We start from the raw sequence: 27042 nt of genomic DNA on the forward strand, positions 1-27042 counted from the left end.
TTTCTCATTCTTTCTGTCTCTCAAAAAAAAGAAAAGAAAGGAAAAAATAGTTTCAGTGGTATTTTATTGGAAGGAAATACTATGTAGACTTGTAATTTAAGTCTTGCCTTTTATTAATGATTATTTGCCACGTTCAGCTTTAAACTCTAGTCAGTTTGTGTTTTGGAGGATCGGAGAGTTTGCAATAAATGTTTCTTATTTAATACTTCCCCTCATCAAAGCTAATTTTTCCTAGACATATTTCAACCTATTGCAAGTTTTGGTTTCTTTGCTTTTTTGAAATTGTTGCTTCCTTTGTTGTAAAGTCTTTTTCTGACTGATATTATAATTACCTACTTACTGATAGTTATACAAATACCACCAGCAGAAGTTGAATAATGACTCTTAAAATTTGGTATATTTTCTCATTTCTACGATGGACTGAACAGGAAAAACAAATGTTTTGTTTCCATATACATCTGGAGATGACTGATCAAGAGCCATTCTTAGTCTTTCTGAAAGAGCCCTCTTTTTGCTTAGAAACCCTAAGTAATCGTCCCCTCCAAACCTTAAGTAGAAATTTAATTGTCACTGTAACAGTATGGGAAGTAGGACCCTTAAGAAGTTTGAGGCCATGCGGGCTCCACCCTGATGAGTGGGATTGGTGACATTTTCAAAGGGTGAATTCAGCCTCCTCTTGCTCCCTCTTGACCTCCTGTCTTCAGTCACAGGGTGATGATGCAGCAAGAAGGCCCTTGTCAGATTCCAGGCCTCCAGCCTTGGACTTCCCAGCCTCTAGAACTGTGAGCCACTGAATTTTGGTTTAACCCAGTATGTGGTATTGTGTTACAGTGGTACAGAGCAGACTAGAAGAATGTTGTTCCTATTCTTATCAGTAATGGATTTAGGGAAGAGCATGTGCCCTAGTCTATGAAACAGGAGAAGTCTGAATGGTTTCTGGGAATATCTGACCGATAAAGTATACTACTGGAAAAGGCGGTTGCTGTGATGCCTAGAACTGCTGTAGGAGAATAATAGAAGATTCTGGGTCCAAGATTCAGCTTGCTTTGCTCAAAATTCCTACTTTTCCTTACCAAGTTTGTGACCTTGGGCAATTTATTTATTCTCTCTGTACTTCAGTTTTTCTTTTTGTAAAAATGGGGCAGATTCTCACATGGAAGGTTGATCATTAGGCAGAACATATTATTATCTTTAGAGAAATGCAAAGGAAAACCTTGATGAGATACTATTTGACACTTTCTAGGATGGCTACAATCTTGCTAAGTCAGATAACAACAGTTGGTGAGGGTGTTTACAGGTGAGAACCCTCCTACCCTGCTGGTGGGAATGTAAAATGGCCCATCCACCTTGGGGAAACTTCAAATGATTTAACAGAGTTACTATTTGATCTAGCACTCCTAGGTGTATACCCCAGAGAACTAACAACATAGATCAACACAGGAACTTGCACTTGAATGTTTATAGCAGCATTATTGGTAATGCCAAAGACAGAAGAAACTACCCAAATGTCCAACAATGGATGAATAAATAAACAGAATGTATCTATACAACAGGCTTTGTGTGGCTACAGAAGGAAATGAAGTACTGGTACATGCCACAGTGTGCATGAACTTTGAAAGCATTATGGTAAGAAGCCCATGCCAAAAACCCACATGCTGTGTCATTCTACAACTATGAAAGTGTAGAAGGGACATTTATAGAGACAGTGTGTGGATCAGTTGCTTAGGGTGTGGTTCAGGAAGACTAGCTGTTGAGTGGTTCAGGACAGAGAATGCTGTGGTCTGAATAAGTTGTGTCCCTCCAGAGTTCATATTGAAGCCTAATCCCCTGTTGTGGTATGAAGAGGTGAGGCCTTCAAGAGGTGATTGGGTCCCCAGGGCTGCAGCCTCAGCAATGGGATAATGTCCTTATAAATAGATTGGACGGGCACTAGTCCTTCTTTTAAGTGAGCACCTTCAGGAGCTTTTCCTTAAGCCGCACCAAATATGCTGATATCTTTATCTTGGACTTTGCAGCCTCTGGAACAGCGAGAAGTAAATTTCTGTTTAGAATTTATTCTATACTTTGTTGTAGCAGCTAGAATAGGCTAAGACAGAGTGATAGGTAAAAGACACCAGGTTTTTTTTTTTTTAACTAATTATTTTGTTTATTTGAGAAAAAGAGAGAGATGGAAATGGGGATGGAGAGAGAGAGAGAGAGAGAGAGAGAGAGAGAGAGAATGTGCAAGCTACCTCTCCCATCTGCTGGTTGACTCCCCAGACGCTCACAGCAGCTGGAGTTGGGACAGGCCACAGCTGGAAGCTAAGAACTTGACCCAGGTCTCCCACGTAGGTGGGAGCTATCACTGGTACCTCTCAGGGTGTGCATTAGCAGGAGACTAGAAATAGGAGGCAAACCTGGACTCGAACTGAGACACTCTGCTGTGGGATGCTAGTGTCCCAAATAATGGCTTATCTACTGTGCCAAAATCCTGCCTCCAGGTTTTTTTTTTTTTAATAATGAAATATGCTAAAATTGATATTGATGGTAGTTGTACAATATGTGATTGTACTAAAAGTTATTATATATTTTTATTTTACATTTTAATTTATTTTCATTTTATTTGAAAGGCAGAGAGACAGAGTTATTCCATCCACTGGGTCACTCCCCAAATACCTATGACAGCTAGGTCTGGAGCAGGCTGAAGCTAGGATCTTGTAGCTCAGTCTGGGTCTCCCACATGAGTGGCAGGAACCCAAGTACTTGGTCCTTTATCTACTGACTCCAGAGTGTGTATTAGAAGGAAACTGGATTGGAAATGGAGTATCTGGGACTCAAACCAGGCATTCCCGTTTGGGATGCAGTTGCCTCAAGCTGCATCTTACCAAATGCCCACCCCTGAATTATATACTTTAAATGGGTGAATCTGGGGGCTGGTGCTGTGGTGTCATAAGTACCAGCATCCCATATGGGCACCAGTTCAAGTCCCTGCAGCTCCACTTCCTGGAAAGCAGTAGAAGATGGCTCAAGTGCTTGGGCCCTTGCACCCACATTAGAGACCTGGAAGAAGCTCCTGGCTCCTAGCTTTGGACCCACCCAGCTCTGGCTGTTGTGGCCATATGGGAAGTAAACCAGCAGATGGAAGATACATCTCTCTGCACCTCCTCTCCTCCCCTCCCCTCCCCTCTTCCCTCCCCTCCTCTTCCCTCTCCTCTCCTCTCCTCTCTCTGTAACTCTGCCTTTCAAATAAATATATCAATTTTAAAAAGGGGTAAATTATATATGGTATGTGCATGATATCTCAACAAAGCTGTTAAAAATGGGACTGACTGATCCTCATATCTACCTTATTGGCTGTTTTAAGAATTAAATATATTAATGAATATAAAGTTCTTTTAATAATGCTGGCTGCAGAGCAAGCACTCAAATAATGGTAAGTTTATAAAATTATGTTCCTGAGAGAATGATGATACTGTGCAGAAGGAGGAGGACTCTAGATCTGGAGAAAGCACACTCTTTGAGACTCCTTCTGTGAAAAAACAAGGGATGTGTTGAGGCCAGTGCTGTGGCGTAGTGGGTAAAGCCACCGTCTGCAGTGCTCTCATCCCATATGGGCAGTGGTTTGAGTCCTGGCTGCTCCACTTCTGATCCATCTCTCTGCTGTGGCCTGGGAAAGCAGTAGAAGATAGCCCAAGTCCTTGCTCTGCACCTGTGTGGGAGACCTGGAAGAAACTCCTGGCTCTTGGCTTCAGATCAGCACAGCTCTGGCTGTTGTGGCCATTTGGAGAGTGAACCAGTGGATGGAAGGCCTCTTTCTTTCTCTGCCTCTGTTCTCTGTAACTCTGCCTTTCAAATAAAATAAGTAAATCTTTAAAAAAAAAAAGGGGGGGTGTGATTTTAGGGTTTTCTATTTAAAGTTTTCTGCTTCTTGCAGCTGAAGGCCTTTTACCTGGTATAACACTTATCTTCTGTAAATTTATTTTTTCTTAATCAGGATATAAAGGTTGTTACCTTCTCTGGACTTCAAGACTTGCAGTGTTTGTCATCTTTGCCTTTACTATAAATACTAGTATCTGTGATTAATTCATTTTCTAAGAATTTTAATGTCCTTTATATTGCTGAGTCCAGGTCTTAGGTTACTAACTTGAAATGGTTAATCCTCTGTTAATGAGAGAGAGAACAAATGACTTATATTTTATAGCATTCACCTCAAATTTGCAAATTTCTGCTTCTGTCTTGAGCTTGCCAGTGTGTCATAGTTGAAGTTCTTCCTTTTCAAAACGTTTAATACTATATGCTATATGGCTTCCTGTTTCAGCTTTGATTGAGCAAGGATATTTATTGAATTTTTAATTTCTTTTCTTTCTTTCTTTCTTTTCTTTTTTTTTTTCTTCTTCTTCTTCTTTTTTTTTTTTTTAGAAAGCGAGAACTATTCCATTAGTTTGCTTACCAAAAGCCCCTAGCCAGGGACTGGACCAAAATAAAGCCAGGAGCCCAGAATTTAATCCAGGAATCCCACATGGGTGGCCGGGATCTGTGTGAGCCTTCACCTGCTATCTCCCAAGATCCTCATTAGCAGGAAACTGGAATCAGGAAGGGAGCCATGACTCAGACCCATATACCCCGATATACAATGCCGGTGTCCTACTTGGTATCTTAACTAGTAGGCTAAATGACCACCCCTGAAGTTGATATTTGATAAAATGATTTGTTTATGTTCTTATACAGAACCTTTATTATTTTAGCACCTTTTCTTTTACAGTTACAAACAATATCTGAGTCTTTGAAGCTCTGAAACTTGTCATCAGGCAATGAATACTTCACTCAGTTCTCTAGCTTTTGTCAATACTACAATGGATCTAGAACTGGCTTTGTTTTACTAGGATGTGGGGTATGTGAAAATACTTTGAAGTATTGATATGGGAGGAATAGGCAGCTGCCAAATTTCTCTGACAATTTCTGTCTGTAGCCCTGCAGTGTAACTCCACCCCTTACATGTCAATCCAGTATGCCCACTTTCTCATGGTGCATCTGCTTCTCCTATACCAGGAGCTGATGACAGTACGGAAGTTAAACACCACACAGAGGTGCCAAGAAACTCCCTGAAAGCCTCACACACACTAAACTTCAGCCAAACTCCACCTCCTTAGTATATTCAATTAAGGGACCACACTCTACCCCATAAAGGAGACTGTTACACAAGGGAGCAGCCCCATTTTTGCCTTTTGGCTTCCTTCCCTGGTTGGTCCTACTTTGACCTCTTCCCACATTCTGTCTTCATAGGCAACTCTCTGGCCCACTTGTCACGGGGGTCTCTAGGTAGAGTTGCCTACAGTCATGCATGAATATATATTCACTCTCTTACTTTTAAATCTTGTTCTTATTTGTGCACTGTATTTATGCTTCTGCTCTGAATTCTTACCTCTGTGGTGGTAAGAAGTTGGAATAAAAATTGGGTTACATGTTCCCATAACTGTTTTATTGAGGCATATCTTTTTCTACTGGAAAAGTTGTCTTTCACATCTTTCTTCTCATTTTAATTTCCCAATTGTAGTTTACTCTTTATTAAAAGAGGATTATTGAATGCTTGAAAATTTTGCCAGTTGATTGTTGTTCAAATTGAAAATGACAGCCATGACTTTCTTTATAGTCAGCTGTGTTTGGAGATCCCCACTGCCAGTTTTTAACATTACTTTGACTTTGTGCTGGCAATGAGCACTTTTGTTGGCAGTTTCCCTTCATAGTCATTTAGAATGTGTTTAAAGAGACACTGATTGGTTTTAGGAAAATGTGATTTAGGTGTTAAATGTTGTTGATAGATTATAGACAATATAAATTTGAAGGTCAAGCTTAATGATTGCTAATATGTACTAGTATAGTACATTTCAGATAATTTGCCTATAAATCTCATATCATTTGAGAATAGACTTTTAGATTAAATCATTTTACCTTCATATTTTGAACCTTTGAACTACCTTTTTAAAAAAGGGTTTATTTATTTGAAAGGCAGAGAGAGAGAGAGAGAGAGACAGAGAATCTTCCTTCTGCTAGTCCACTCCGCAAATGGCCACAATGGCTGAGGCTGGGCCAGGAGCCTGGAACTCCATCTGAGTATCCCTTGTGGGTAACAGGGGTCCAAGTACTTGGCCATTTTACACTTACATCTTTCTCAAGCTCATTATCAGGGAGCTGGATTATAAGTCTAACAGGTGTAACTTGAATTAGCATTCATACAGGATGGCGGCATGCAGGTGACAGTGTAGTCCTCTGGCCCCTGATCCATGAGGAATTTTGTGTGACCTTCTCTCTCCTTTACTCTTGAAACTTTTATCTGTTATTTTCTGAAATTTTTATGATATTGTGCTAGATATGAGCCATTGTTCATCCACTTTGTTGGGTAAATTTTCATTTTAGTTCTTAGAAGATTTCTTTGATAATTTTTCTTTATTTTTCCTTTTTTTCTTTTAGCTTTCTGGAATTGCTACTTTTCAACTACTAGGTCTCTTAATCTGGCCTTTCAACTTTTTTTTTTCAAATGTTATTTGGACTATTTTTTTAAAAAACACATTTATTTATTTTTATTTATTTATTTTTTTGACGAGCAGAGTGGACAGTGAGAGAGAGAGAGACAGAGAGAAAGGTCTTCCTTTGCCGTTGGTTCACCCTCCAATGGCCGCCGCAGCAGGTGTGCTGTGGCTGGCGCACCGCACTGATCCGAAGGCAGGGGCCAGGTGCTTCTCCTGGTCTCTCATGGGGTGCAGGGCCCAAGGACTTGGGCCATCCTCCACTGCACTCCCTGGCCACAGCAGAGAGCTGGCCTGGAAGAGGGGCAACCAGGACAGAATCCGGCGCCCCGACCAGGACTAGAACCCGGTGTGCTGGCGCCACAAGGCAGAGGATTAGCCTATTGAGCCACAGCGCCGGCCTGGCCCTTCAACTTTAAAAAAAAAAATTTTCTATCTCATTTTTCATTTTCTTCTGTTTTCTAGGAGATTATTTTCTAGTTTATTCTTCAAGCTTGTCGTCAAGTTATTCTTCAAGTCATAATTTTAATTTCTGATTTTTTTATCAGAATTTTTATTTTACTGATGTTTTAAAAATTTACTGGATCTTTTCATGGGTGGAATATCATGTCTTACTAGAATATTTGTTATGATTGTATGAATTTTTTTTACTTCCTTTATTTATTCTGCTTCTGATTTCCTTTTCATCCTGTTTGTTTTGCCTCCCAGAGTGTGCAGTAGCAGGAAGCTGGAATTGAAAGTAGAGTCAGAACTTGAACCCATGTACTACAAAAAGGCATGTATTCATCCCTGGTGGTTTCTTAACTGGTGTGCCAAATCCCACTCCTCCCCAAACTTTTTGAAGTCTCCATTTGGAAAATTAGAAAAAATATTATGTGGTTTCTTTCTCCTTCTGTTCCTCCTCCTCTTCTTTTAAAGGATTATTTATTTATTTGAAAGGCAGAATAATGGGGATGGGGAGAAGGAGAGACAGAGACAGAGAGATAAAAATCTTTTCCATCTGATGCTCACTCCCAGGTGCCCACAACAGTCAGGGCTAGACTAAAGCAGGGAGCCAGCAACTCCATTTGGGTTTCCCATATGGGTGGGCCATTCTGTGCTGCCTGTGAGGCACATTAGCAGGAAGCTGGATCAGAAGTGCAGAGAGTAGTCTGTACTGAAACCAAGCACTCCAATATGGAATGCACTTGTACTGAATAAAGGTTTAACACATTTTGCCACAATACCTGTCCCTATTTGTGTGATTTCTAAGTGCTAAATATTCCGTGAATATAATTGCCAGATCATATGATAGGTTTATACTGAGTTTTACTAGAGACTGCCAAATGTTTTCAATAATGACTGTCATACTTTGCATTCATATCAGCATTACATGAGAGTTTTTGTAGTTTGGCATTGTCAGTGTTTTTGTTTTTTAAAAAAATTAATCTAACCATTCTAATAGGTGTGAAGGCATATCTTAATGTGATTTTATTGTGTATTTACCAGATGACAAATGCTGTTGAGAGTCTTTCTGTGTTCTTATTTACCATCTGTGAATCTACTTTGATAAAGTATATGTTCAAACTTTTTCTTGGTTGTTTACTAAATTATTTGCTTTCTTCTTATTTTTTTTTATTTTAAGAGCTTTTTTAAAAAATGTATTCAGGATACCAGTTTTGTAGAAGTCCTTTGTCTAGTAAATAATTTGAAAGTGCTTTCTCCCAATCTGTAGCTTTTCTTTTCATTCTTTGAACAGCATCTTTTGTAGAGCAAATGTTTTTAATTTTGACAAAGTCCAGTTTATCAATTTCCTTTTTATATATTATGACTTTAGTATTGTACCTAATAATTTTTTTAAAGATTTATTTATTTATTTGAAAGTCAGAGTTACACAGAGAGAGAGAGAGAGAAAGTGTCTTCCATCTGTTGGTTCTCTCCACAATTGGACGCAATGCTCCGAAGCCAGGAGCCAGGAGCTTCTTCCGGGTCTCCCACACAGGTGCAGGGGTCCAAGGACTTGGGCCATCTTCTACTGCTTTCTCAGGCCATAGCAGAGAGTTGGATCAGAAGTGGAGCAGCTGGGTCTCTAACTGGCACCCATATGGAATGCCAGCGCTTCAGGCCAGGTCATTAACGCGCTGCACCACAGCCCTGGCCCCTCCTAAGAATGTTTTGATTAACCAAAGTAACAACTGTTTCCTTGTGTTTTATTTGTAGCAGTTTTGTAGATTTTTTGTTTGACTTTTAAATGTATGGTTCATTTTTAATTAATTTGTGAAAGTTGTGAAATATAAAAGTATTTCAGAGAGTTCATGGAAAAAAGGAACTTCTAGGAGATACATTTATTTTCATGCAATGATATTTTCAAATCCATGGATAGTTTTTTTTTTCATAATATGCGTTTTCTTTTTTTTTGACAGGCAGAGTTAGACAGTGAGAGAGAGAGACAGAGAGAAAGGTCTTCCTTTTCCGTTGGTTCTCTCCCTAAATGGCCGCTATGGCTGGTGCACTATGCCGATCCGAAGCCAGGAGCCAGGTACTTCTTCCTGGTCTCCCATGCGGGTGCAGGGCCCAAGCACTTGGGCCATCTTCCACTGCCTTCCCCGGCCACAGCAGAGAGCTGGACCGGAAGAAGAGCAACTGGACAGAACCGGCACCCCAACTGGGACTTCTTGCATAGAACCTGGGGTGCCGGCGCCGCAGGCAGAGGATTAACCTAGTGAGCAGCAGCACCAGCCATAATATGCATTTTCAATAGACTGTTTGAAGGCCTCTTGTAAGGTCAAGATTACATCTTTTTCTGCATGAGTATCCAGATTTTGTAGCACTGTTTGTAGGTGAGTAAGTCTGCTGCTTCATCTCTGGAAACAATCAAGTGACCACATTTGTTTGGGTTTATTTCTTTTCTTTTTTAAGATTTATTTATTATTTGAAAGTCATAATTATACAGAGTGAGAAGAAGAGGAAGAGAGAGAGAGAGAGAGAGAGGTCTTCCTTCTGTGGATTGACTGTCCAGATGGCTGCAATGGCTGGAGAAGCACTGATCCAAAGCCAGGAGCCAGCAGCTTCTTCCAGGTCTCCCATTCAGGAGCAGGGGCCCAAGGACTTGGGCCATCTCCTACTGCTTTCCCAGGCAGTAGCAGAGAGCTGGATCAGAAGTGGAGCAGCTGGCACTGGAACCAGCGCTTATATGGGATGCTGGCACTGCAGGTGGCAGCTTTACCTGCTAAGCCACAGTGCAGGTCCCGTGTTTGGGTTTATTTCTGCAACCTCTGTTCTGTTCCATTGATCTCTGAGTCTAACCTTTTCTATTTTTCTTTAAAACTGTGGATTTGTAATAGGACAAAACATAGTTCTTTGTGTGTTTTTTTTTCCTTTTTTTTAGTTATTCTAGTTTCTGTAGTTTTCAGAATGAAGCTTTTAGAATTGACTTGTCTATGTTTATAAAAATATGGTTGATATTTTTGAGATCACTTTAAATGTATGGATCAATTTTGGGTCATAGTTTCCTATAAGCTTCTGCATATTCACTGATTTGCTAGGACTCAGAGCACCCAACATATTAGTTGTACTCACATCTGTAATTTATGATAGATCAGCATGGAAGTGTGGGAACACATGTGGCAATGTTTCTATTCAGGGAAGTCTGCTTCAGACTTAAAGTTCAGGGTTTTTTGTTTTTTGTTTTTGTTTGATTAAGGGCCGATAATGTAGGCACCTGCGTGAGCAGTAACAACTAATGAAATTCCTGACTCTTAGACAGCAAACAGATGTTTATGATAAGTCACAGTGTTTGTACAAAATTCTAGGCAAGCTAGTACATCGGGGTTCAGTGCTTAGATCCTGCAAAATAACCTTGTCATGTGAGGAACACACTAAAGGCTAAGTTTCCAGGAGCCTGCCAAAGACCACCTTTTCACTCATGCGTTTCTAAGGACAACACTGGGCTTGCTGTGTTGACTCCTCAAAAAAAAAAAAAAGCACTGTTCCAGGTGTCCATGTCTATTTCAATGGGTTTTTATTTTAAGTTTGTTTTACGCAAATGATCCCTTTTTAAAATTTATTTTATAAATGGTCGATTTCTTATAATTTGTCTATACTATGTTCTTAGATTTATTTATGATATTCCATTATTACCCTTTTATCATCTGTGGGGTCTCTTGAGAAAAACTTTTCTTAAACTTCTTGCATAGATTGGATTGAAAAGGATCAATTTAACTGATCTGATTAAAGAAATGGGTTTTGGTTTCACTCATTTTTGTCTGTTTCTGTTCAGTTAAACTGATGCTCGAAATTGCAGCTTTCCTTCTACTTGCTTTTGTTTTCTTCCTTTTAGTTTTCCTAAGAGTAAAAGTTTGGGGTAAGCACTGTGGTGTAGCAGGTAAAGCTGTCCACTGCAGTGCCGGCATCACATTTGGACCCCATTTTGAGTCCTGGCTGCTCCATTTTTGGCTAGCTATGTGCTGTGTGGCCTGGGAAAGTAGTTGAAGATGACCGTAGTCCTTGGGCTCCTGCACCCGCATGGGAGATCTGGAAGAAGCTCCTGGCTCCTAGTTTTTAGATTGGCACAGCTCCAGCCATTGTGGCCATCTGCGGGAGAGAACCAGCAGATGGAACACCTCTCTCTCTCTGTAACTCTGCCTTTCAAACAAATAAATAAATCTTTAAAAAAAGAGAGTAAAGGTTTAATTATTGCTTTAAGGCTTTTCTTCTTTTATAAAATATTAAATATTTAGAAAATATTTGAACAGCAGAGTGATTGAGAGAGTGGGGAAGGGGCCAAGAGATCTTCCATCAACTGGTTCACTTCCCAGATATCCACAACAGCCAGGTTGGGGCCAGGCTTAAGCTGGAGCCAGGAACTCCATCCTTTTCTCCCATGTGGGTGGCAGGGACTCAAGTATTTGGTCCATCATCTGTTGCCTTTCAGAGCACATTAGCAAGAAGCTGGATGGAAAGCTGAGACTCGCAAGTTGCAGCTTAATTGGTTTCCTCTTCTCTTCTGGTATGTTCATTTATGGTGTAAATTTCCCCATTAGCTCTGCTTCAGGTGTATCTCATGAATTTTGCTATGTTTAATTTACATTTTCATTTAGTTAAGAATATGTCTTTGAGCAGGAATTTAGCTTAGTAGTTAAGAAACTGGTTTAGCAGCACATGTACTAAAATTGGAATGATAGAAGATTAGCATGGCCCCTGCACAAGGATGACAGGCAAATTTTTGAAGCATTCCATATTTAAAAAAAAAAAAACACTGGTTTAGATGCCTGCAGCCATGGCTTAGTAGCTGAATTTAATTCCTTGCTGTAGCTCCAAATTCTAGCTTCCTGCCAGTGCAGACCCTGGGAGGCACACATATTTGGATTCCCGCCATCCATATGGGGGAAGTGGGTTGAATTTACAGCTCTGGCTTTAGTCCTGACCCAGCTCTGGCCATGTTGCTCATTTGGGGGGTCAACCAGTAGATAGAAGTTTTCTCTGTCCTTCCGCCTATCAGCCTGTCAATAAAGATTGAAATACATATTTTGTAAACCTGTAAAGAGATCCATTCTGAGTCATAGATTACTAAGAGGTGTGTTTTAAAATTTACGATTATGGGGCCAGTGTTGTGGCACAGTGGGTAAAAAAAGTGTACAAAAGGATGAAAACAGTACACACAAAAACGTGTACATAAATAGCAACTCTATAATTGCCCCAAATGAAAAATAATTCAAATGTCCCTCAACAAGTAGTGCCTTAACAAACTGGTACATTCATACCATAGAATAGTCAGCAATAGGCCGGCGCCACGGCTCAATAGGCTAATCCTCCACCTGTGGCACCGGCACCCGGGTTCTAGTCCCTGTCAGGGCGCCAGTTCTGTCCCGGTTGCTCCTCTTCCAGGCCAGCTCTCTGCTGTGGCCCGGGAGTGCAGTGGAGGATGGCCCAAGTGCTTGGGCCCTGCACCTGCATGGGAGAGGAGGAAGCACCTGGCTCCTGGCTTTGGATCAGCACAGCACGCCAGCCGCAATGCGCTGGCCGTAGCAGCCACTTGGGGGGTGAACCAATGGAAAAAGGAAGACCTTTCTCTCTCTCTCTCTCTCTCTCTCTCATTGTCTAACTCTGCCTGTCCAAAAAAAAAAAAAAAATAGCAATAAAAAAAGGAATGAACTATTGATATAGCTTCAATAAATCTCAAAAAAAAGAGAAAGGCAATAGAATAGTCCAATCTACTACTACCAAAAAAAAAATCCTGTTCAATGAAATATACATTCTTGAAAATTCACCAAGATATATCATATTCAAGGTCATCGAACAAATCTTAACAGATATAAAAGAAAATATTTTAGTGTATAAAAGAAAATATTATAGTGTGTTCTATGAACATAAACAAGTAATCAATAAAAGAAAGATAACTGGTAAATTCTCCAAATAATCAAAACTTTTTTTAAAGATTTATTTGAAAGTCAGAGTTACACAGAGAGAGAGGGGTGTTCTATCTGCTGGTTCACTCCCCAATTGGCTGCACTGGCCAGAGCTGCACCAATCCAAAGCCACGAGCTTCTTCCAGGTCTCATAGACAGGTACAGGGGCCCAAGGACTTGGGCTATCTTCTACTGCCTTCCCAGGCCATAGCAGAGAGTTGGATTGGAAGTGGAGCATCTGGGACTCGAACCAGTGCTCATATGGGATACTGGCACTGCAGGCGGCAGCTTTACCCACTATGCACAGCACCGGCCCCTCTATTACCTTTTAGTTAAACTTGTTTGATAGTGTTTTCTGATCTTTCTTATTTTTATTTATTTCTTTTTAAAAGATTTATATATCTGTTTGAAAGATAAAGTTACAGAGACTCAGAGAGACAGAAAGAGAGAGTGAGATCTTCCACCTGCTGGTTCACTCCCCAAATGGCTGCAATGGCTGGAGCTGGACTGATCTGAAGCCAGGAGTCAGGAGCTTCTTCTGGGTCTCCCACATAGGTGCAGAGGCTCAAGAACTTAGGTTGTCATCTTCTGCTTTCTCAGGTTCATTAGCAGGGAGCTGGATAGGAAATGGAGTAGCCAGAATTCGAACTGGTGCCTATACAGGATGCTGGTGCCCGGTGATAGCTTTACCCACTATGCCAGAGTGCCGGCCTCCCCTTGCTGTTTTGCTATAGAGGTGTTATGTAAATTACTTAGATAAAGGTGTTGAACTCTTCATGTCTTAGTATGGATTTATCTATTTCTCATTTCACTTTAGTAAGTGTTTGCTTTATGTATTTTGAAGCTCTGTTGTTAGGTGCATATGTTTAGAATTTTCATATCTTCATAGTGAAGTAACATTCTTTATTCCTTGTAATTTCTCTTGTACTGAAGTAAATTTTATATAATATCCATTTAGCTACTTTAGCTTTCTTTTGATTAATGTTGCATATTTTATCTTTTTTATCCTTTGGTTTTTAATGCATCTATATAATTTTAGTTAAAATAAATTAAACCTTACTTTTTGATGCCTCCAGCTACTTAAATGGATTAGAAAGAAACTTGGCTTTTTCTGCTTGTGAATCAAGTAAAAAATGTTTTGGGATTAACCAGGAATTGAGGTTGTTATTGAATTCTTATTTTAGGATGTGGTTGTAATTGGATTGCACCACAGTACCACAGTACCCAGGAAAGTAATAAAAAGAATCAGAACACTCCTTTTGGGAGTAGTTGTCTGCCTGTCTATTCTGAGGCTTGTTTATAGGCCCTAGATAAAATGCGTTTATCACTTTTCACCAGGATTCCTAATACAATAAGTAATGTCAGTTTTCAGGATCACTACAATTTTGTTTCTAGGCAGTATGGGCTAAAGATAAATTTGGGATGTTGCCTTGATATTTGGGGATTATGCCTGTTGGTCATAAATTAAGTTTTATAAATCTTAGTACTGAGAATTGCTTTGTTATTTCTTTTACATTATCCTTAAAACATCACATGAAGTCTAACTCAGAATAGGGAAGAATTCTGTATTTAGCCAACAGTGAAACTTGGGTCTGTTCTTATGTCTGTTTCCTTTTTTCTACACCCCAGTACTGTCTGTGTACTTTGCGGAGTTAATGTTTTTGAGAATATAGCCCTTACAAGATATACTATAACAAAAATACCTATGTTTTTTGAAATAGCCTGTTGAATTTTCAAAAGATAATCTCAGTGCTTATAAAATATTGCTTAGGAAAATAAGTGTTTTCTATTTCTAGAATCTTTACTGTCTACAATGTACATTATCTATAGTCTTTCTTTTGGTCATATCATTCTTTCAAATACCTTTAAAGGCCACTTATATGCTGCTGACAAAGTTGTATTTTCCTCCATACCTCTTTCCTGATTTCTAGACTATTCAGTTGCCTACCCTACATCTTCATTTAGATGTTCAGTAGTTTAAAACAACATTCTTCATTCTCTCCAAGTTTCCTTCTTTTTCTATGAAATCTCAATTTGATGTCGAATGTCTTAGCATCTTTCCTTTATACTTGATATTTAGTTTATCAGTAAATTCTTTGACCTGCATCTTTATGATTTCTTTAAATCAGCCTACTACTGCCTAACTCCAGTATCTTTCTAAAGTGTAATTTTTACTGATGAGTATTTCTGCTGCTTTTAGGAAGAGGAACAGAGACAAGGGAGCCAGACTACTTGTGTTAAAAGAAATCTCAGTTTTTAAATATTCTACTTGTGCAATCTCTGGTAGGTTTTTAAGCATCTCTGTGTGTTAGTTTCCTCATCTACACAATAATCTCACATGGTTGCCATGAAAATTTTAAAAAGGTAAATATTCCAAATATTCTTAGTCTTTGGCACATGGTTCTCTCTCTTTCCTTCCCTCCCTCCCTCCCTCCCACCCTTCCTCCCTCTCCCTCTCCCCTCTCTCCCTCCCCCTCCCTTTCTCTCTCTCTCTCTATATATAGTTTTCATATTTATATATTTTATATATAGTTTTTTAAGTTCTTATACTATTGTACATTATCTGATCCCAGCTATCTCTCAGTTACATCTCATGTGTTTCTTACCTATGCTTATGTCATTGTAGCCACATTTGTTTTCTTACTCTTTCAAAAACATAGCAATCACATTCCTACTAATATGTATCGGTTCATCCACTTGTTTTATTATGTGTCTTCTTCACTAGGATATACATTTCCTAAAATCAGAATCTTTGAAAGTCTGTTATCTCTAGTGTTTCTGACACGTAGAAATTTCTTTAAAATTTAAAGATTGGGGCCTGGTATTGTGGTATAGCAGGTAAACTGCCTCCTGCGATGCTGGCATCCCATATGGGCGTCAGTTCAAGTCCCAGCTGCTTTAACTCTGATCCAGCTCCCTGCTTGTCCCTGCTTGTCGCTCCCCCTCTTCCCGGAGGAACGACACTAAACCCTGCTGGTTCTTCCCGGGTTGGCTACCGACCCTTCAACCTCCGTCGAAGGGCGGTTCCCCCTGCCACTTTCCCCACTTCCGCAGGGGAGCGGCACACCGCCGGCCAGCTCTCTCGGGGGCTGCACAGGTGTTCCTTCAGATAGATGTTCCTGGTGCATGTTGTCTCTCTCCTCCTTTATAGTCCTCTTCCACCAATCCCAACTCTGCTACCCACACGCCGAGTACGCTGCTCTCCTCCAATCAGGAGCAGGATCAGCTCCTGCAGGTCATCACTCAAGTTGGCGAGAGGCAGCTGCGTAGAAGCTGTTTACTCCTCTCCCAGCGCCATATTGTGGGAGAGCAGATGCATAGAATAAGTCTTAATTCGAGTAACAGTCTAGTCCGAGTTGCTCCCCACACCTGCTAATGTACCTGGGAAAGCAGCAGAGGATGCTGCATTTGCTTGGGCCCCTGCAACCCACATGGGAGACCTGGATAACGCTCATGGCTCCTGGCTTTGGCCTGGACCAACGCTGACTGTTGTTCCTATCTGTGAAGTAAATCAGCAGATGCATGTGCCCTCACACTCTTTCCCTCTCTCTGCCTCTGTCTCTCCCCCTCTCCTTTTTTTTTTTTTTTTAAGGTTTATTTATTTATTTGAAAGTTAGAGTTAACAGAGAGACATGGAGCGGCAGAGAGAGAGAGAGAGAGGTCTTCCATCCACTGGTTCACTCCCCAGTTGGCTGCAATGGCCGGAGCTGTGCCAATCAAGCCAGGATCCAGGGTCTTTTTCCAGGTCTCCCACGTGGGTGTAGGGGCCCAAGGACTTGGGCCATCTTCTGCTGGTTTCCCAGGCCTCAGCAGAGAGCTGGATCAAAAGTGGAGCAGCCAGGACATGAACCGGTGCCCATATGGGATGCCGGCACTGCAAGTGGTGGCTTTACCAGCTACGCCACAGCGCCAGCCCCTTTCTCCTTCTCTTGTCTCTCCCCCTCGCCCTGTAACTCTGACTTTCAAAGTAAATAAATCTTAAAAGAAATTATTTTTTACTTATTGGAAAAAAAATTACTGATTGAATGAAATGAAGTAAGTCCTCTGGATTCAATTCCTAGATAGAGCATCCCTGGAAATCTTAGAATTTTTATTCAAGTGTCTGTTTATTTTTTTTAACTTTTATTTAATGAATATAAATTTCCAAAGTACCGCTTATAGATTACAATGGCTTCCCCCCCATAACGTCCTTCCCACCCGCAACCCTCCCCTTTCCCACTCCCTCTCCCCTTCCATTCACATCAAGATTCATTTTCAATTATCTTTATATATAGAATATCAGTTTAGCATACATTAAGTAAAGATTTCAACAGTTTGCTCCCACACAGAAACATAAAGTGAAAAATACTGTTTGAGTACTAGTTATAGCATTAAATCTCAATGTACAGCACACTAAGGACAAAGATCCTACATGAGGAGTAAGTGCACAGTGACTCCTGTTGTTGACTTAACAAATTGACACTCTTGTTTATGGCATCAGTAATCACCCTAGGCTCTTGCCATGAGCTGCCAAGGCTATGGAAGCCCCCTGAGTTCACCGACTCTTTTCATATTTAGACTAGGCCATGGTCAAAGTGGAAGTTCTCTCCTCCCTTCAGAGAAAGGTACCTCCTTCTTTGATGACCCGTTCTTTCCACTGGGATCTCACTTGTGGAGATCTTTCATTTAGGTTTTTTTTTTCCCCCAGAGTGTCTTGGCTTTCCATGCCTGAAATAGTCTCATGGGCTTTTCAGCCAGATCCGCATGCCTTAAGGGCTGATTCTGAGGCCAGAGTGCTGTTTAGGACATCTGCCATTCTATGGGTCTGCTGTGTATCTTGCTTCCCATGATGGATCGTTCTCTCCCTTTTTTATTCTATCAGCTAGTATTTGCAGACACTATTCTTGTTTATGTGATCCCTTTGGTTCTTAGTCCTATCATTATGATCAATTGTGAACAGAAATTGATCACTGGGACTAGTGAGATGGCACTGGTACATGCCACCTTGATAGGATTGAATTGAAATCCCCTGGTATGTTTCTAACTCTACTGTTTGAGGTAAGTGAGTTTGAGCATGTCCCGAATTGCACATCTCTTCCCTCTCTTATTCCCACTCTTATATTTAACAGCGATCACTTTTTTTTGTTTGTTTGTTCTACTTAATACCTTTGGTTGAATACTGTAATCAATACACAATTATTCTTAAGTGTTGAAACTTAACTGAAAAGTGATCAAGTGTCTGCTTAAAATCATGTAGGTGTTTAGAATTGGTAGGGAATTTTGAAACCGACACATTTCATTCCTTTCTTTTAAATTAAAGAGAATGAATAGTCAGGGTTGGTGGGGTGAGTTGGGGCAGAGCCACATTTTATGACTGTTCATTTTACTATAACACACTTCCTTCCTGGACCATGTGGCGATAGTGGTGGAAGCTAAGGTCCCAATATAGTATTTTGGTTTCATAGGGAGTAACAGCATCATATTTTCCTATTTAAGTCTGCACTGCTTTTTATTTTTATATAGAAGTAGGAGTTAAGATAAATATTGGTTCTTTATACTTCAGTTAGGAAAATGTTCTGTGAGTGGTTGGTAATGGCTTCTTATGATGATGCCCCTGCCATTCCTGATTTAAATGGTAATCAGTCAAAAGTAAACAAGGAGCCTGAATCTTGTCAGGATTTGTTTCTTTCATTTTGATACTGTCCATTCCAGTAGGTAAGGTTATATCTCATTGTGGTTTTGGTTTGCATTTTCCTCATGGCTAGTGATGTTGATCTTTTTTTTTTATCATGTATTTTGGGCCATTTTTATTTAATTGTTTATTTATTTATAGATATGTCTATTCATGTCATTTGCCCATTTCTGGATTAGTTCTTTCCTAAAGATTTTTTTATTTGAAAGGCAGAGTTACAGAGAGAGAGGGAGAGAGATCGTCCATCCACTGGTTCACTCTCCAATGACTACAATTGCAAGAGCTGGGCTGATCTGAAGCCAGCAGCCAAAAACTTCTTCCTGGTCTTCCTCATGGATTCAGAGGCGCAAGGAATTAGGCCAGCCTCCCCTGCTTTCCTGAACTCATTAGCAGGGAGCTGGATCTGAAGTAGAGCAGCAGACACACTAACCGGCTCCTGTATGGGATGCCTGTTTCACAGGACATGGCTTAACCCGCCATGCCACAGCTAAGGTCTCTGGATTAATTTTTGTTTTTAATGAGTGTTTTTGAGTTCCTGATGTAATCTGGATATTAACCTTTTGTTGGATGCATATTTTGCAAATATTTTCTCTGATTCTGTCAGATGCCTCTATACTCTATTGACTATTTCCTTTAAATTTGTTGCTTATTGGGGTATTACCAAAAAACTCTAAGTTGGGGCTGGTGCTGTGGTACAGTGTGTAAGCTGCTATCTGCAGCGCTAGCATCCTGTATGAGTTCAGGTTCAAGTCCTAGCTGCTCTACTTCCAATCCAGCTCCCTGATAATGTGTCTAGTAAGGCAGTATAAGATGGCCCAAATGTTGGGGCCCATGCCATGCACATTGGAGACTCCGGATGTATTTCAAGGCTCCTAGCTTCTGCCTGGCTTAGTACTGGCTCTCGAGGCCATTTGAGGCATGAAGATTCTCTCTCTCTCTCTTTCTCTTACTCTGCCTTTGAAGGAAAATAAATGTTAAAAAAAAAAAAAAAAACCTCATTATCTACACTAGGGTCTTGGGAAGTATTTCCCCTATGCTTCTAGCAATTTCATGGTTTCAGGTCTTAACATTTAGGTCTCTGATAACCAAGACATGGAGTGAACCAAGGTGTGCATTATCAGAAGAGTAGATAAAGAAAATATGGTAATAGAAGGAAGACCTTTTTTTCTGTCTCTCTCTCTCTCTCACTGTCTATAAATCTACTTGTCATTAAAAAAATAATAATAATAAAGAAGGGATGCATCAAAGCAGAGAATCTGAAATCAGATCTGATCCAGAAAATAAAAAACTAAACAGAGGAATATTTAAAAAAAAATATGGTATGTATATACATAGTGCAATACTATTCAGCCATAAAAAAGAATGAAAACCTGTCATTTGTAGCAGAATGGATGAAACTGGAGGGCATCATGTTAACTGAAATAAGCCAGACACAAAAAGACAAATACTGCATGTTCTTTCTTATGTGTTCTTTCTCAAAAATCCAAAAAACCGAAACCCTTAATGTAAACACAGAATGGTGATTACTAGACGCTAGAAGGGATGAAAGAGAGAGTTTGGATAAGAACTGATCAGGGAAGCTGGGTGTACTTCATTAATTGTGACAGTTAAATCATACTAACATGAGATGTTAGTAAACAGGGAAACAGAATGTGGTTTATCAATTGTGACAAATATAATATGTTAATAATAAGGGAAGGTGTGTGTGAAGTATATGGAGACTCTTTGTTCTACTTCACAACTTATATAAATCTAAAACTGTTCTAAAATAAAAAATTTATGGGGCTGGCATTGTAGCATAGCTGGCAAAACCTGGAATGCTGGCATTTCTTATGGGTGTCAGTTCATGTCCTGGCTGCTCCACTTCCCAATCCAATTCCTTGCTAATGGCCTAGAAAAGCAGTGGAAAATGGCACAGGTGTTTGGGCCCCTGCTACTCACATAGGAGACCTGGATGAAGTTCGAGGTGCCTGGCTTCAGCCTGGCCCAGGCCTGGGCATTGCTGCCATCTGTGGATGAACCAGTGGATGAAGATTTCTCTGTAGTTCTGGCTTTCCGATGAATAAATAAATTAAAAAAAAATTACTTAGAAAAGGTTGCTCTGCAGTTTCCACAAGTAGCACTGTCTAGAATGTTATTTAGAATGCTATAGGCATAATATATTTAATAGGTAGGTTTGTTATTAACTATATTTTACTAGATAGAGTAATGCCTTCTCCTTTGTGTGGTCCTTCCTGAGTAGTGATTTGCTTTCTAACTCCTTGAAGGAGCCTATTCTTTGTTTCATTCTTCTGGACAAATTTACTTTGCTTTTTCTTAATAATATTCCATTCTCTTTAAACTAGTCCTCTTTTCTCAGATGATTTCTTCCATTTCTGCTGACTCTGCGAGTTTGTCATATTCTGTTTCTTTGTCACAGTCCTCTTTTCTCAAGGTGACAGCTAACTCCCAGTCTACCTTCTTCTTTAAAATCAATTTAATCTATTCCATTTTCTTTTTTTTTTTTTTTTTTTTTTTAATTTTTTTGACAGGCAGAGTGGACAGTGAGAGAGAGAGAGACAGAGAGAAAGGTCTTCCTTTGCCGTTGGTTCACCCTCCAATGGCCGCCGCGGCCGGCGCGCTGCGGCCGGCGCACCGCGCTGATCCGATGGCAGGAGCCAGGAGCCAGGTGCTTTTCCTGGTCTCCCATGGGGTGCAGGGCCCAAGCACCTGGGCCATCCTCCACTGCACTCCCTGGCCACAGCAGAGAGCTGGCCTGGAAGAGGGGCAACCGGGACAGAATCCGGCGCCCCAACCGGGACTAGAACCCGGTGTGCCGGCGCCGCTAGGCGGAGGATTAGCCTAGTGAGCCGCGGCGCCGGCCTCCATTTTCTTAATTCTCCTGTCCAGCCATAGTCCACTTTTTCACCTTTATATTCCCACCATCCTAGTACCTGGAACCCTTAATTTGATTTGCTTCATACATACATATGCACAAGGCAGCTTCAAAAATTAACTTCATTTTGCACAAATTTTGTAAGCACATTGTACATATAGTTATAGTTGTATATGTTATATGGATTTCTGTTTATTAAAGTTTATGGTGTATATATAGGTAGGAAGTAGTTGTTTGTTTTAATAGCCTTTTTGTGAAGAAAAGGGCAACAAAATTTTTATAGATTATGTCACTTAAAACTTAGGTCAGATATGCTTTCTGTTAGTTTTTCATAAAAGTGGTAACTGTTTTCCATGTATTAAATTCAGTATAATGTATATAACTTATCATTTTAGAAGATACTTCTAATTTTCCTGTGTATATAAAAATTAATCAAATGTATATATTATTACATTTGTAAATTCTAAAAGGCTGCCATTTTTCAGTGATATTCAAATTAATATATGCAAACATGTTTCTCAGTAATGTCACTCAGAATTCCCAGATTTCAACATAGAACTTATTCTGAATTTTGGTAGTGCTGTTAATAAGGTAGACATCTTTATGTAGTATATGTGATGGCACTTTTCCAATTAGCAATGATATAAGCTTTTCAGATCTGAAAACTATTTGTTAGTGTTCATAACATGGTGTTTGGTTATTTAGTTTACAAGGCAGTTTCATAGAAATATTTTTTTCTTAAAATAACATGTATACTTTTTAAAAAAAGATGTATTTATTTATTTGAAAGTCAGAGTTACACACAGAGAGGAGAGGCAGAGAGAGAGAAAGAGGTCTTCCATCCGTTGGTTCACTCCCCAATTGGCCTCAACAGGACTGTGTGGGTTTGCTTTAGTACCCCTCTCCCTTTCTTATTTTGTGTAAAAAGTGAGATATAGAAGTTTTTGTTTTTTAATATATTCCTATTCCCACCATGTCCCTATCCCATCTGAAAGCATTGTATTACCCTTGTGTTCTTGATGTATTTGTGTGTCTTCCTTTATCTGGGCAAGCAAAATGTTTCCTCAAGGAATAGTTGCTCTTGACTTGCCCAGTGAAGTAGCTGGTACTAATGTTTTGATCCTTCTCTTACTCTTCTTCCCTACTTGTTTCTTGTTCACAAATAAGGCTGGCAGTGGATCTGAGTAACCTGTCTCAACGGGAAACCAGCAGATGTGCAGTCAGACTTTTTCTTACCTAGTATTATGACGTCAGTTTTAAATCTGAAACATAAAATGGAAAAGGAGATCCAGGTTTTAGAGGAAGCTTGGAAACAATTTAAAACTAGTAGAAGGGGCAGCACTGTAGTGTAGTAGGTTAAGCCTCTACCTGCGATGCCATCATTCCAGTGGATGCCTGTCAGAACCCTGGCTGCTCTACTTCTGATCCAGCTCCCTGCTAATGACCTGGGAAAGCAGAAGGTGGCCCAAGTGCTTGGGCCCCTACATCGGTGTTGGAGACTCGGAAGAAGCTCCTTGTTCCTGGCTTCAGATTGGCCCAGCTGCAGCTGCTGTGGCCATTGGGGAGTGAAGCAGCAGATGGAAGACCTCTCTCTCTGTCTCTTCCTCTCTCTGTAACTCTGACTCTCAAGTAAATAAATAAATCTTAAAAAAAAAAAACTAGTAGAAAAAGCTAATACTTAGGAGCAAGTGATTTTTATGGATAATATCTAGTTTTATGATAATCATTTATGTATTTATGTATTCTGAGATCTGCTAAATAAGTTAAAAATAGTGTGAAAGGGTTATGCACAGAGTTAAGGAATCATCATATTAATGAACTTTTTATAAATATTAAAAATTTCCTACTTCAGAAAGAGTATATTTTTCACAGGATATCTTAAATACTTTTTCTGAAGAATGTTAATTCCAGAAACTTTTCTCTTTCTCTGTTTGTTTATTGGAAGGGCAGAGTGACTTAGAAGGAAAGCAACAGGGAGCGAAAGAGATCTTTCATGTGCTGATTCACTCCCCAAATCCTCACAGCAGTTGGGCTGGACCAAGCCTAGACCAGGAACTAGGAACTCCATCTGGGGCTCTCACAAGGACGGCAGAGCCTCAAGCACTTGACCATTCAATTACTGGGTTTCCAGGCATGTGAGCAGGAGGCAGGTTTAGGAGTAGAGTAGCAGCAATGGCAGCAGGGCTTTTCCAAGCAGAGGGTTAACTACTGTACCACAGTTCTTCTCTTTTCTCATGCTAGTGTCTCCCATCATTAAATTGTCCTTTAAGTCTAATCATAGTATGAACCTATTTTTCTATGATGACAAAACTCGGCCTTCTGGGAATAATTATGTAGATGGAGAAAGAATATTGGTCTTCAGATTTTAAAGGAAATTTTCTTTCACTGTTTCCTTCTTCCTTAATTAAATAGGTTTGATGGTTGCATAAGTGGAGAGTATTTTTGTATTCTTTCATTTTATAAGCTAGCAATCATTAAATTACATATAAGCCTCTTTAACAGCACAACACATGCAGTCATCTTGCAGATATCAGATTTTATTTTTTTCTGTATTTGAGTAAACAAGTTTTATTTATGTATGTATAAATTATATCCTTAGAGTCATAGTGTCTGCCCAGCAGTGGCAGAAAACAATTTAAAACAATTTAGTTTCCTTAAAATAGGAATACTTTTCTGAAATAAAATTTGTAGTTTAAATACACTCAGTTGAAGGAGATCACTGTTTTCTGGATTTGATTTGTTTTGAAGTTATAGTAATATGTAGAATTATCAAGAAGATGAAATTATATAATATGTGTAAGGGGCACACAAATAGGCACTTTGTAAGTACTCAGTAGCTACATGACTTTTATTTGTCGATGATCAACTTAACATATTGGGGTCCCATGAGGATGACAGTGTTTAGGTTAATTTTTCACCTTATTGTATTTATCTTCCCTGTTTACCCAGTTACACTAAACAAACTCCTTCACGCTAGTCACTTCTTAGTAGAGAAGGAAATGTTTTAGTGGCGAATTTTAGTTCCACCACAAATAGTTGTGGAGGGGGAGATGGAAGGTTGTGTGTCTTTTTTTTTTTTCTTTTTTCTTTTGCAATTGTGTTTGATGTGAGGGTGCAGCGAATTTCCATACATATATAATAATGTGGTGAGAATAAAATATTTTAAATTATGTATTTTATTCTAAAGCAGTCTGAAGTGTATTTTTGTCATGTACCTTATGTATGTGTGTGTGTGTGTATATATATATATATATTTATGAGAATGAGACAGAGACAGTCATCTCCTTTCCATTGATTCACTTCCCAAATACAACAGCACAGTTGTGCCTTATGCTGAAGCCAGGAGCTGGGAACTCAATCCAGGTCTTTGTCGTGTGTGACAAGGACCAAACTTTTTGAGCCATCACCAGCTGTCTCTTGGGGTCTGTATTGGCAAAAAGCTGCCAAGTAGAGCTGAGTCTAGAATTCAAATCCAGACACCCTGCCCAGTAGATTCAGGGCATCGTAAACTGGCACCTTAGTCTAGGCAAAACTCCCACACCTCATGCACTCTTAATGAAATAATTGAGAGAAATCTCTAAGACACTTATAGGGCTTGAAAAAACCAGTAGTGAGCTCTCTGTGTCTACTGGTTCTGCTTCCTGGATTCAGACAGGTCAGAATTATTTGGAAAAGAGATTCAGTCTTTTTTTTTTTTTTTTTTTTTTTTAAGATTCATTTGCAAGGTGAGTTACAGAGAGAGGGAGACAGAGAGAGAGGTCTTCCATCCACTGATTCACTCCTCAAATGGCTGCAATGGCCAGAGCTACAACGATTCAAAGCCAGGAACCAGGAGGAGCTTCTTCTAGATCTCCCACTTGGGTGCAGGGCTCAAGTACTTGGGCAATCTTCCACTGCTTTCCCAGGTACATTAGCAGGAAGCTGGATCAGAAGAGGAGCAGCCAGGACATGATCTGGCACCCATATGGAATGCTGGTGCCATAAGCAGAGGCTTAGGCTACTTGGTGCCAGCCCCAAGAAGTTAAGTCTTAACTGAACTGAACATATATACTTTTATATTGTGATTATGCCCTAAACAATAAACACTACTTTATATAACATTTATATTGTATTAGGTATTATAAGTAATCTACAAGAGCAGGCATAGTAAGTGGGGCCATCCCATTTGGGCCCCTGTGTGTCCTAGCTGCTCCATATCCAATCCAGCTCCCTGCTAATGTGCTTAGGCAAGCAGTGGAGGATGGCTTGGGTGCTTGGGCCCTTGTACCCACACTGAGGGCCCAGAGGAGGCTCTTGGCTCCAGCTATGACAGTTGCAGCTATTTGAGGAGTAGACCAGCGGATGATCTCTCTCTGTCTCTCTCCATATATATGGATATATATATATATAAGATAAATATATATCTTTTGGTAAATAAATATTTTTGTTTAAAGATTCATTTTATTTATTTGAAAGACAGAATTCAGAGAGAAGTAGAGCCAGAGAGAGAAAGAGGTCTTCCATTCCTCTGGTTCACTCCACAAATGACTGTAATGGCTAGAGCTGAGCTGATCCGAAGCCAGGAGCCAGGAGCGTCTTCTGGGTCTCCCACGTGGGTACAGGGGCTCAAGGACTTGGGCCATCTTCCACTGCTTTCCCAGGCTATAGCAGAAAGCTGGGTTTGAAGAGGAACAGCTGCGATTTGAACTGATGCTCATATGGGATGCCGGCATTGCAGGCTGGGGCTTTAACCCGCTGCACCACAATGCTGGCCCAGTAATAAATCTTAAAAAAAAAAAAAAAAAAAAAGTAATCTGGGGATGATTTAAAGTATCTGGAATGTAGGGCCTGTGTTGACCTGGTGGTTAAGTTGCTGGTTAAGACAGCTGAATCTCACATCCTCAGGTGCCTGAGTTTGACACCTGGCTTCACTTCTAATTATAGCTTTTGTTAAAACAGATGCTGGGAAACAGTTGTGATGGCTCCAGTAATTGAGTTTCTAGCTTTGGCCCCCAACCAGAGGCTGTAGATGTTCAGGTAGTGGACCAGCCCATGGGAGTCTGCTTATGTGTGTTTCTTTGATAGAGATATAGGGACTTAAACATCGTGGATTTTGGCATCAGGAAATAGGCTGGGCTCCTGGAACCCATCCTCCTCCTCTATTGAATAATCATTTTTTTTGTGATAAGGAAGAGGAAGATAGAAGAAGAAAGAAAGTAGAAATTTGAGTTGGTTAATCTTTTTCCATCAGTGAAGCAGACAAAAGCATCTCTAAGTTATGATTTTAGTAAGTCATAAGTTATTTTGTGTAATTGATTGCTTGGGTCAGAAATAAAGCTTAACACAGCAGCTCTCTGTAATGATTTGATGTTGAACCTGAACCTTGAAAATTAGGATGTATAAAAAATTCATAAAATGTAGATTAAATAAGATGGTATATTTGTCTAAATGTTCTTTTGGCCTTGTTAGTGAAGATCATAAAAATCTCTTCTCAGAGTATAGATTATATATATATATATATATTTTTTTTTGACATGCAGAGTTAGACAGTGAGAGAGACAGAGAGAAAGGTTTTCCTTCTGTTGGTTCACCCCCAAATGGCTGCTACGGCCGGCATGATGCGCCGAT

General features: G+C 39.9%; 1 protein-coding gene and 1 pseudogene across 3 annotated transcripts in view; both read left to right on the plus strand.

The window, feature by feature from the left end:
* The window catches only part of SUPT3H (SPT3 homolog, SAGA and STAGA complex component), a 496390-nt gene that overhangs the window by 125490 nt on the left and 343858 nt on the right, over positions 1-27042 (plus strand). The gene's annotated exons all lie outside the window — the stretch shown is intronic.
* LOC127493322 (U6 spliceosomal RNA) lies at positions 11628-11726 on the plus strand (annotated as a pseudogene).

This window comes from Oryctolagus cuniculus, chromosome 5, assembly GCF_051225735.1.
Source record: "Oryctolagus cuniculus isolate XC-2025 breed Fujian yellow rabbit chromosome 5, ASM5122573v1, whole genome shotgun sequence".
In the NCBI taxonomy this organism is placed as follows: Eukaryota; Metazoa; Chordata; class Mammalia; order Lagomorpha; family Leporidae; genus Oryctolagus; species Oryctolagus cuniculus.